General features: G+C 48.1%; 1 protein-coding gene and 1 long non-coding RNA gene across 6 annotated transcripts in view; both read right to left on the bottom strand.

Annotated features, from left to right (window-relative positions):
* LARGE1 (LARGE xylosyl- and glucuronyltransferase 1) overlaps positions 1-12,724 on the bottom strand; it is a 593,475-nt gene that overhangs the window by 178,132 nt on the left and 402,619 nt on the right. The window lies entirely within an intron of this gene.
* LOC146403152 (uncharacterized) lies at positions 1,313-6,458 on the bottom strand. Its single transcript, XR_014803150.1, has 3 exons — positions 6,312-6,458; positions 4,226-4,427; positions 1,313-3,577 (listed from the first exon to the last, which is right to left on the bottom strand). It is a non-coding gene; the product is annotated as an uncharacterized LOC146403152 (long non-coding RNA).

Raw genomic sequence — 12,724 nt, 5'->3', positions numbered from 1 at the left:
ATATTTTCAATGGGTCCGATCGATAACATCAATGGCGTGTGCGTTTGTATCTTTTCACCTGTTTCAAACGCTTTCCCACCAGTTTTTCCCATGGATAATCACAACTCCTCTCCCCTCGCAGCTTAGGTAGCTCAACTAATATTATACTCGTTTTACAGATGAGAAATGTGAGATTAAAGAATTTGCTTCGAGGCACTAGGTGAGCTGGTATCTCTACTGCAGCTAAGGTTGGATACTTCTTTTTTCTCTCTGCTACTGCTGCTTAGAAAACACCTGCAGGTTCTGCAAAATCACAGCGAGGAGAGATGGTCAGCTTCTCCAGGACCACAGAGCAAGTCCATGAGAAGGCAGGAGACTGTCCTTCTGTCTCTATCCACACACCACCCCCTGCCACCACCACCACCACCACCCCTGCTGCCTTCAGGCAGAATGGCTGCACCCTGGGGTTCACGGGGAGAGCGGAACTCCGCTCACAGATGCTATCCAAGCCCCAAGTTGAGGGACAGCCCCAAGTTGATTTCCTCTCTTCTCTCTGTCCCCTCCTCTAGTTCATCAGGAGTCCCCCAGGAACTAGCCCCCATCTCCCCTTCCTAACTCCCCCTCTCACACCAGCTCAGTGACAGTGGCTTCCTCTCTCCATCAAACTTCTGGATATGCCCTTTTTGCTTAGACTCTCCTCCTCCTGCAAGTGCTGGTGTCCCTCTCTCAGTTGAGCCCTCTTATCCTTGGTGACTTTAAACCTCCCCCCACCCCCAACCTCTATGACATTGCTCTTTTGTATCCTTTACAGCATGCATCTCATCACCATCCGAGATGCCTCGCTTGCTTTCGGTCTGTCCCCCCTCCCCTCACCTAGAAATCAAAGACAAGTCTCATGCCTGTCTTTTTCCTTTAGTGCACCTTCTGGCATTTAGGTTAAAAAGAAAGATTTCCACCCTCAGCAGTACCTGCCCAGGAGAGATTGAAACCAAAGTCTGTATTTCAATACAACTGCTTTTCTATTTAAGAGACTGTGACCACAGCAAGCTCTGACTTGGTCCAACGGAATGCTCGTTCGTCTTTCCTGGCCAATGGATGACAATGTCCTATGAACCTAAGCACTCATTCCATCCTTCCCAAAACACAGTCTTCCCCCATCCTCCCATCCGCCCCCTCCTTTCCCTTTTGCACTTAAAAACTCTGAACTTTTCTCTTTGCCAGCTATTTAGTAATTTTTCCCCCCATTGGTGGACACTCTCTTGCCTGGCAAGGACATAAGTAATAAATTCAACTTTGCTTTTGTTTTTAGTTCTTTCTGTTTGTTTGCTTTGGCTTTTTTTTTTTTTTTTTTTTTTAATGGCCACATATGCAGCAGGTGGACGTTCCTGGACCAGGGATTGAATCCAAGCCACAGGTGCGACCGACACCAGACCCTTTAACCCACTGCTCCAAACCGAGAATCAACTCTGTGCTTCTGCAGTGGCCCAAGCCACTGTGGTCGGATTCTTAACCCACTGCACCACCCACAGCGGGAACGCCTGTTTTTTGATGTGGTGGTCAATGAAAAGAGGCTTCTTTCTGAAGTTTTCCAAGATCCCTGGAGAAATACCCAAATGCCCAGCTCAAGAGCAAGCAAGTCTGCCAAGTTCAGACCCTACTTTTGCTATTTTCTTAGGTAAATGAAGTAACTAGTCTCTGCCTTAGTTTCCACAATAGAAACTAAAGACCATGATAAAATGCCTTCCTCCTGGTGACATGCCCAGAGCAAGGGCTATGTACGTTCAGCTATCATGAGTACTCTGCACAGTTTTAAACGAGTCCCATACTTTGACACAGAGGATTCATGTAAGATCATTACCAGAAGCATAGGGCTATATTCTTGTCAGTTTCTCAATGTGATAAAACACACCAAGTGTCCAGCACCTGTTGAACAAGTAAGAGTACTTCCCCTTCCGGAGCAAGGCATGAACGGCAATGCAATACATTATTAGTTACTTTCGACTTTTTACTAAGGCTTTGCTAAACAACTGAAGTTAGTGGAAGTTACGAATGCAGAGGACAACTCTCAGTCTTACGAAGGACATTTATATCCTCGATCTGTGTTAATGCACAGAGCACAAAGTGAGGCTTACAGGGTGTGCTCACTTTACGGACTTGGCAAGCTGTGGGTCAGAAAAGGAAATTGTGACTCCTCTCTGGCCCCATGGTGCAGCTGGGTCAAATTTCACTTCTTCACCGATTGCATTTCCTTAAACCTCCAGAGGGGTAACAATCTTTCCAGTGGTATTGCTCGCAATATCATTTCTAGAGAGCCTCAGAATGACTTCATAGGAACAAAGCTGTGATCAGGTGTCTGCTTCTTCAGAAGAGCCATCTGGGAGGCTGGTTATGTACACTAAGGATGTCGCTGTTATTAAAATGACTGCTGCAAGGACCCACGGGTTAGAAATGCCCCCAGATACTAAAGTGTATTTAAAACACCTAAGGGCTGGAAAATCTTTTCCTTTGAGAGTTGACTTCATTTTCACAAAAAGCCAGGAAGCTCATGAACCCCTAAACCTTGCAAACAAGACTGGTGGTAAAGGAGGATAAAAAAGTTAAAAAAAATAAAACCAACTATGAAACGAAGACTTGTGTGGTTTAAAAGTAATTTTACAGAACACTGTAAATCAATGATAATAAAAAAAATTTTAAGTAATTTCGTATATGACTCTGGGGCTCATGGACATCTAGGATTGCCTCTTTGATATGCCATTTTTCCTGCTATCTTCTACAGAATTAGGCTAATGCTCTGTAGAGGGTAGATCTTAGGGTCAGAGTGGACCCCAAGCCGCTTTCCACCCTGAATGTGGCAAGGGAATTCAGGCTCGGTAGCAGGCTAGCACTTGTACCTTCCTCCTATCTCCTCCTATTTTTGTGGCTGCCACCCAATTTACTTAACTGCCACCCCTGCTCATGGAGTGGACGCAGTCTGGCTAAGGCAATCAGCATGATCCACTAATTTAGTTGTGACCATGGCATCAGGAGTGGGCAAGAGACTTGAGGTGGCACAATTACAGTAAACACAGGACTTTTTCTCCCCCAGAAGTAAATGAGGAGGCCTGTGGCCCAAGGTCAGGGATGGAAGTCATTGGCCTCTACAAGTGCAGTCAGCCTGAGGATGGAGACAAAGATTCTGGAAGAAATGAGCCGAAGCTCAGCGGATCCCTGCACTTGCATAAAGCAACCGCTTCCTTTAGGATGGGAGCCAGGTCGCACGCGGTTTCTTCGCTTACAGCCTGACTCCCCTCTCTGTTCCCAGAGCACCTCACATGTCATCAGGCCTGACAACAATCAGTAGAAGTGTAGACATATGGTAGATAATTTTATATGATAAATATGCTATGTACACATTAAAATACATATATAATGTCTATATATAAGACAATATGTAAATCTGCTTGTGTTTCTCTTTTCTTCCTTGTGTAACTTGGTCAAAGTAGAAAGTGGGTCTGATTCACTTCCTTTTTTGTTCTTTTTGCTTTTTAGGGCCACAGCTGCAGCATATGCAGGTTCCCAGGCCAGGGAGCTAGAGCCACATCTGTGACCTACACCATAACTCACAGCAACACCGGATCCTTAACCCACTGCGGGGGGGCAGAGATCGAACCCACATCCTCAGTCAGGCTGTTACTGCTGCGCTGCGATGGGAACTCCCTGATTCACCTTTGAATCCCTGGTGCTCAGCACATGGCTTTGCCAGCAGTGAGGTGCTAAGTGGGAGATGCTTCTCTCAAAAGCCCATTGCATTTAAGCTTTGGAACATCTTTAGGCAGCGAAGGGACTAGCAAGGCACTTACGCCATCTTAGTCTTCCCAAATCCCTCATTGTCCCAGTCCAATTGTAGGGGGAAGAACACCCTTTGAGAACTGTGATGGTGGAGTTGCCGTTGTGGTGCAGGGGAAACGAATCTGACTAGTAATCATGAGGAGGCAGGTTCGATCCCTGGCCTCACTCAGTGGGTTAAGGATTCGGTGTTGCTGTGAGCTGTGGTGTAGGTTGCAGATGTGGCTCGGATCCCGAGTTGCAGTGGCTGTGGTGGAGGCCGGTGGCTACAGCTCCGATTTGACCCCTAGCCTGGGAACCTCTATATGTCAAGGGTGTGGCCCTGAAAGGCAAAAGAAAAAAAGAAAACCATGCTGTGGACAAGGTGAAGGGAAGGCGTTATTAAGCGCAGCCTCTCCCCAGGGAGACCATTCAGATATACAAACTCAGGTGTGTTTTTATTAAAGAAAATAAGTCCCGTTGCTTCCTGGTTCATAACGTGGCTCCGTGTGTGTACTTGCATCACTCTGCTCAATTCTAACCGCAGGACCCCTCCTTCCTGACTGTGTAACTCTGGGCAAGCTACTTCACCTCCTGAAACCTCTGTGTTCTCATCCGTAAAATGGGGATAAAAAAATAGCACCCTGGAGTTCCCGTCGTGGCGCAGTGGTTAACGAATCCGACTAGGAACCATGAGGTTGCGGGTTCGGTCCCTGCCCTTGCTCAGTGGGTTAACGATCCGGCGTTGCCGTGAGCTATGGTGTAGGTTGCAGACGCGGCTGGGATCCCGAGTTGCTGTGGCTCTGGCGTAGGCTGGTGGCTACCGCTCCAATTCAACCCCTGGCCTGGGAACCTCCATATGCCGTGGGAGCGGCCCAAGAAATAGCAACAACAACAACAACAAAGACAAAAAAAGACAAAAAGACAAAAAAAAAAAAAAAATAGCACCCTTTCCTTACATTTCTGTTGTGAGTTTCAATAGTGTGAGACACACGAAGCCATTAGTCTAATGACCAGCTTGATCAAGAACCGGAATATTTTTACCCGCGTTATCACCACGACTATGACTATTACCCTAGCACGTGCCAACACAGAGCCCAGTCCAGGCATACGGCTTAATGGAAATTCACTGCTCAACTAAAGGAAGAGTTGCCATCCCCAGAAGGACTGGAGGTTCGAGCACAGTGGAGCAGGGCTGACTGTCAGCCCTAGACCAGGGAAGGGATGGAAGCTTCTGGGGGAGCCCATGAGAGGCTTCCTGGCCCAGCAGCCCAGGACCCACCACATGTGGGCTTGGAACATAAATAGGAAGCAAAAGAGTGGGGACCTGTGACACTTCAAAGAAGCTGCAGGGCTGTATTTGAGAGGTACAGGATTGAAAATGATACATTACAGAGCTGGACTCAGAAGATGAGTGGATTAAAGCCACTTTCCAAGTCAGGGACGAAGCTAATGAGGCTTTTCTTGCCACCATCTGTAAAAGTTTATTACTTATACTTCAAAGGCAGCGAGCAGCAGAGGGACTGGGGAGAGTTACTGTTCCTCCCAGAAACGGGAGCAGGAAACAGAAGATGCTGACTTGGAGGGAGGGGGGGAGGTCACCCCTGTGTCTTTGCTGCAAAAAGAGCCAAGCCCCCCCCCGGGGAGGGGTGCATTCATCTGGTGGTATGCACCTGTGATGATCAGTAGCTGGCAGTGGGCACTAGGTGGGAGGAAGATGGATCATAGAGAGGATTAATTAACTTTATTATGAAGTAGGAGATGGGCTGGTTTCCCTGAAATTGCCCGCTGGCAGCCCTCAGCTCTGATCTCACACGCTCTGGGTTCTTTCCTGGAACTGGTAGGAAGGGCTCCAAGTCAGTCTTAAACTCAACCTGCTCAACACCTGGCTGTCCATCATCGCATATTCTGATTGGACACAGTGGTCCAGAGCGCAGGGGGCTTGTCCAATGAGGCGGGGCTTGTTCCCTCACCCAGGCAGGATGTGGCGCCCGGATGCCTTCCTTCCAGCTGAAAGCCGGTCGTGTAGGACAGTTTAATTACAGGGAAAGGAACAGGTGTTCACTCTGGCATTAGCTATTGGTTGAGCGCGTACCACCGTGTGCCAGGTATTAGGGATACACCAATGAATGCATGACATCTGAGGGTGGCCCAGGCCCTGTCCCTGGAGTTTAAAGTCTAGCAGGGGATAAGGCCTTAATTAGAGAATCATGCAAATGTGGATAAATGTAAAATGACAGACGTGATAAGTGTTATGAAGGGGGACATGGTGATGTTTGTGTGGGCGTAAAATAGGAGGAACTGATCTGAACACGGAGAGAAAGTTCCAGGATGAGGGAGGAGCATGCGTCAAGGTCCTGAGGTAGGAGGGAGAAAGAGTCACTCCAGAAACACAGACATCAGCCATTCTAGAGTGAGCTGGGGGAGGGAGGTGTGGGGAGGAGAAGATGAATGCGGGCAGGCGTGTACTTCAGTCTATTGTCCACTGCTCACCCTTTCAGCTCCTGCGATGGGCTCTGAAAGCACACAGTAGGAGTTCAAGTATAAATGCAGAGTGAATGAAAGAGTACCTACAATGTGCTAGGCACGATGCCAGGCTTTTAAATTTTATTTATTTATTTATGCTAAATTTTATGTATTTATTTATTTGTCTTTTTGTCTTCTCAGGGCTGCACCCTTGGCATATGGATGTTCCCAGGCTAGGGGTTTAATCGAAGCTGGAGCTGCTGGCCTACACCACAGCGACAGTGACGCCAGATCCGAGTTATGTCTGCAACCTACACCACAGCTCATGGCAATGCTGGATCCTTAACCCACTGAGTGAGGCCAGGGATCGAACCCACAACCTCATGGTACCTAAGTTGGATTCGTTTCCACTGAGCCATGACGGGAACTCCTAAAATTTATTTTTATTTTATTTTACCTTGGCTGCATTCATGGCATGCAGAAGTTCCAGGGCCAGGAATCAAACCTGCACCACAGCAGTGACAATGCCATATCCTTAACCCGCTGGGCCACCGGGGAACTCCTATGCCATGCTTTTATCTCTGCACTATCTTTCCATGCACTGATTCTCACCAAATCAATTCAGTTTGCTGACAGAGAAAGAGTAATTGCTAAACCTAAAGTCACGGAAGTGGTGAGTCCCAAGTTGAGATCCCAGTTAGGTATCCTTTGGAAAGCTTCCTGTTTCGTGCAGTGGAGTAAAAAATACATCACCAGTGAGTTGCTGAACTAGAATAAAAGGTGAGGAAACTTTGCCCAGAACACCTAGGAGATGATTCCTGCACTTGAAGAGGTGACTAAGAGGTGCTGCAGCTACTTTGGAAAACGGCGTGGCAGTTCCTCCAAATGCTACACGTGGAGTTACTCAGTGACCCAGAAATGCCACCGCTACACATCTACCAAGAGAAACGAAAACATAGGTCCATGCTGAACCTGAGCGTGGATATTCATGGTAGCATTATTCACAGTAATCAAAAAGGGGTAACAGCCTAAATGTCTATCAACTGATGAGTGGATAAATAGAATGTGGCCTAAATATACCACGGAACACCACGCAGCCCTGAAAAGGAATTAAAGCTTGAACCTTGCTATACTGTGGATGAACTTTGCAAACATTAGGCCAAGTCAAAGAAGCCAGTCACAAAAGGCCACATGTAAAAATCTGATTAAGATAGGCAAATCCATAGAGAGAGAAAGGAGATTAGCAGAGAGGTTAAGGCTGGAGAGATGGGGGGGAGGCAGTGACTGCTCACGAGGACAGGTTTCTTTCTGGAAGGTTGAAAAAGTTCTAAAATTAGATTGTGGTGATGGCCATGCAACTCTGTGAATATCCTAAAACCGCGGGACAGTACTCTGGACAGGGGTGGACCTGACACTCTCTGAACTGTATCTAAAAAAACAACAGCTAAATAAGAGCTCAGCTATCAGAGGCCAACTGCTGGGATTCTGAATCCTTGTTCTCCTCAACGCTAAGCCATGTGAAATGGGGCAGGTGAATTTTTCTCTCCACGTTTTAGATGCTGCATCCATGCAGGATGTAGAACGTCAACTCGCGGGGCTGCTGTGGCTGCAACATGAAATATTTCCCCTGAAGTGTTAGCATCCGATTTGCCGTAAGACACCCACACCTAAGAGGGAACAGGGCAGTTAACACAACTTAATCCATGCCCTAGACGCTGTAATCACCGAAGCAACAGACGGCATTTGGAAACACAATTAATCACATTTTGCAGGCAAGTGCTGCCTTACTCAAGGGTTTGCTGTCCATCCTAGTTTGGATGTGGTGGCAGAACTCGGGGAGGGGGGGCAGCCCAGGTCAGAAGGTGGACAGTGGCCAAAGACATCAGGGGCGAGGAGTCAACGAATGGCTGACCTCTGGATGGACTAAGCCACTCTGTTTCTAACCACTCAGTATTCAGGGTTGCAAATGCACACAACACAGGGTATTCCTGAGGTCTCCATTCATCAGTCTGGTTAGGACTGAGCATCTGTGCCCTCTCCCGTGTCTCAAGGTACATGGAGGATCCCTGGGCCTGGACGAAGGGAACGAGCAGCCTGTGGTCCATCCAGATGCTGGACTGAGCTGGGGCTCTGGGCTGTCAGGTGTTCAGAGGCTTCCTGGCTCTATCTGGAGCTGTTGTAATACCATTACACGGTGGCGAGCAGGGCATCCAATCAGACTTCGGTAATCCCCTGCCCAGCCTGAAAAAGCAGCCCCCAGCCCAGGAAGGGCTGCAGAGCGTGAGGATGGCTTCCCTGGGAGAAGAAAAGGCTCAGTAGCTCCATCGGAGATGCCCTAGACATTGGGAAGATAATGCTGGGAAGAGGAGTGATTCTGCAAGGTGAGGGGTAAAACTTAGACAGAGGGAGAGGTTACAGGTGGAGCCTTGGGGCTGAAGGTGAAGAACTTTCAAAAGCCAGAGCTCTCTGGAGGCATGGCGGGCGGCAGTGAGAGGTAGTGAGTTCCCTGTCACAGGGGGCATGTGCAGAGTCTGGCTGATGACTTGGGCAGGGCAAGCGGACCTCCTAGGCCATCAGGATTCCTTGTCATGCAGCAAGCGGGTCCTTTTTGGCATTATCTCTTGGTGCCTGTCACTGGGGATCAGTGTCCCATCTCTTCCCTCACTTGCCAATGCTTCACATGAGGAGGATCTGACAACTGCTCTGCTCCCGGGGCAAGCTGCCCTCCACTCCACAAAGCCCTGGCCCTTCTGCGTCAGATGTAATGATTGTGCTGCCCTCCTGGCCAGGGACTCCTCTGGTGTCTGGCTTCGGACACCCCAGGGCTCTGGAGCACAGTGAGAGCTGAATGTCCCAATCAAGACAGCAGCGTCCCTAGGCTTTTCAATTATGGACGACGCTCGCTCCATTTTAAGACTCACTGCAGTGCCTTCTCCCTGACACCTGCCCCACTCGCTGAGGTTACCTCTAAGGGAGAACGCGCCTCACTGTAAACTGCTCTGCCCCACAGGATGTCTTAAAAAAAAATATATATATATATATATACATACACACACACACACACACAAGTACATATATATATACACACACAGAGATATACATATATAAGTATTATATATGTGTACATTTATATGTTCATATACATTTTTATATAAATATTATTTTTTAGATTTATTTATTTTTTAATGGCTGTACCCATGGTATATTCAGGCACTGAATCCGAGCCGCAGCCGTGACCTACACCTCAGCTGCTGCAATGCTAGATCCTTTAAGCTACTGTGCTGGGCTGGGGATTGAACCTGCGTCTCTGCAGCAGCAGGAGCCACAGCAGTCAGATTCTTAACCCACGGCACCACAGCAGGAATTACACACACACACACACACACATTATAGTAATATACTACATTGAGTAATCATATATATATATATGGAAATCAGAGAAAGACACACTTTTCTTAACTCGAAAAAATATTCTTTTCACTCAGGGCCAGGGTGTGGGGACAGCTGCTGCTTCTGGAACAATTAATTTTCCATTTAAATCCAGCAGTAAATGACAATTCTGGACCAGGCATGGGAACCACACAGCTCCTGGGGCAGAGCTCAAGCCCCTCAGCTCAGGGACTTAGCATCAGGGGCCTCTGACTGTGGATGTGACCTCTGGGAGACCCTTCCTCTTGGCTTGGGCTGGGCTCCACTTGCAAAATTCCCCTCAGGAAAGAGCTGAGACAGTATCCTGGAGCTAGCTGAAGAATCTCTGTGGTCCCACATGGTGCGCCTTCGTTAGGGAAAATTCTAGTAGAACTTCCAGGCTTGCGGCCTGTGATCAGCAAGCAGCTTGGGCTGACCCATCTGAACAACACAGGTTACCAGCCCAGACTGCAGGGCCTGGTGCCCGCTCTTATGAGACGTGAGGGCAATTGTCTCTGCTTGCAACGTCCTCACTCACAGAAAGGACCAGGGGCTAGTAGTCCTGAAGAGATACAGGAACTGACAACATTCTTATGAGTGCCACAGGCGTGATCCAGGTAACACAGAGGGGGTGACTACCTTGCCCGTGGTGACACGAGGGGAAAGCCTTAAAAATGAGGTGGGAGTTCCCTTCATGGCTCAGCAGAAACAAATCTGACTGGTATCCATGAGGACGCAGATTCAATCCCTGGCCTCGCTCAGTGGGTTAAGGATCTGGCATTGCCATGAGTTGTGGTGTAGGTCGCAGACACAGCTTGGATCTGGTGCTGCTGTGACTGTGGGGCAGGGCAGCAGCTACAGCTCCCATTCCACCTCTACCCTGGGAACCTCCATATGACACAGGTGCGGCCCTAAAAAAAAAAAAAAAAAAAAAGAATGAGGTGGAATTCAGCAGGCTGATGAGATGAGCTTCTTAGGCACAGGTACGAGTTTTTGCCAAGGCCTAAGAGCTTGTGAGTCTAGTAAACCACACAGAATTCAGTGCGGCTGAAACAAAAGGTCTGTGCAGGCACCTGGGGCTGGAAGGTAAACCTAGTGGAACCTTGAACAGGTGGCGAAGGGAGGCTGATGGCCTTTAAGTACTGGCCCAGAGGAGGGAAACTGCCACACAGGCTACAGCGTGGATGGGCCACAAACACCTTATACCAAGAGCCAGTCACAAAAGGACAGAGAGTTATAATTCCATCGGTATCAGGGACTTAGAGTTCACAGAGACAGAAAGTTGAATTGCTGTTGCCAGGGCTGGGGGGCTGTGGCTCGGGAAGTTAGTGTCTGATGGAGACAGAGTTTCAGTTTGGGAAGACTAATGGATGGAGGTGCAGAATGGACTTAACACCATGGAACTGTATACCTAAATGGTTAAAATGCTAATTTTTGTGATGCATATTTTACCATAATAATTTTTTTGAAAAGGACAGGACCTGGCATCGTGATGTTCTGGTAGACCCATGTCCAGAACCCTCCTTTCTGCCAGTTCAGAAGTCTCAGCTTGTTCTTCATTGACAGACAGGAATCATATCATATGCCCACGGAAGCTGTCCCAGACTCGCTCTTTACAAATAATCTAGCAGTTTTAAGTAGCTGTCGCCTCCCCAATGAGGTGAACCTTCCAATCACACAATTTCCCCCTCCTCCCCAAGCTTTTTTAAACAAACGTCCCTACTTTTATACCTTTGGGTTTTAGGAAGAAAGGAGACAGCTGAGACAGCCAGGCTTCCCTTTGATAACTTGCTCCCTCGCCTAATTAACAAGACCTCGCAGAACTAAACATCTGCCAACTTCAAAAACTTTCCCAGTGATGAGCTTTGATCACGGTGGAGCACCGAACAGGAGAATTTCACACAGTCAAACTCAAACTCCCTCCATCCTCACTCAACTCAATCCAACCTTCTGAAGACTGTTGGGAGAGACAACTCTGGGCAAGTAAGATGAAGTCATTGCTAAACAGAAGGAGCACCACAGTCAAAACAGCCTTTCCCCTCTTCCAACACATGCCATGTTCACGGACAAGCAGATGCAGGCATCACGTTAATTCTATTCATCAACATTTCTTGGAAGGGTTTTTGAAAACCTACGTTGGGTCACTCAACGCTAAGGGTTACATGGGTGACTTTCTTTCTTTCTCTTTGGGTCTATTCTCACAAAATTCAGAAAGAACTGTCATTGCACAATTTCTGCCCTGCTGACCAATCGTTTTATGGTTCCTGGAGAAAGTTACAATGTGTATCCCGGCATCACTACAGTTAATACACAGGTGCGTCCAAAAGGCTGATGTGACAACTTTCACGTATGCCCCAACTGAATCAGCTCACCCGGCAAACATTAAAAACACCACCTCCTGTTACTACTTCATGCGGTCTTGTCTCAAGAGAAGCATCCATCCCACTGTGATGGCCTTTGCATGTAAAAGACAAACATGGCAGGAAAATGTTGAGAAAACTCAGAGTGAATTCAAATGTTGGGGATGTCTTTGAACCACAACAGTTTTCCTCTCTAGAGTCATTAGTGCTAATTACTAACAACCACCCTGGTGACAAGTGCTGGCAGTTACTTAGCTGCTAATTGGCGTCAATTTACCGCTCTGATTGTGTGGTCACAGGTATATATTTGCTTGGGGAGTGAGGAAAAACAGCAGGTTTATTGGGCCTTAGGAGGTATCGCTGCCTGAAAATGTCCAGCCCAACCTGATGGGTATCAAACGCCCCCATGTGTCAGAATCAACGGGAGGGTTATTAAGGCACTGACTGCTGGGCCCCACCCCTGGAAATTCTGATCCAGTAGGTCTGGGGTGGAACCCAAGAACGTGAACATCCAAAATATTCCCAAGTGGTGCTGATGCTGCCGGCCCCGGACCACCTGTTGAGAGCCACTGGCCTCACCATCACTCCCCGAACCTCAGCCAAAGCAGGTGCCACCTCTCCCTCCCGCCTCAGGTATCCCAGAGACAGGGCAACACGAACAAGAACCACGCGGGTCTCATCGATGCGGTGCTGCACAGGAAATGATG

The sequence above is a fragment of the Sus scrofa genome, chromosome 5 (genome assembly GCF_054392235.1).
Source record: "Sus scrofa isolate SSC_HxYL_T2T_F1_AM1 chromosome 5, Sscrofa_HxYL_maternal_Yorkshire_Landrace_v2.0, whole genome shotgun sequence".
NCBI classification, from domain to species: Eukaryota; Metazoa; Chordata; class Mammalia; order Artiodactyla; family Suidae; genus Sus; species Sus scrofa.
Note: the sequence above shows the minus strand (reverse complement) of the source record. Positions and strands in the feature narration are given on the sequence as shown.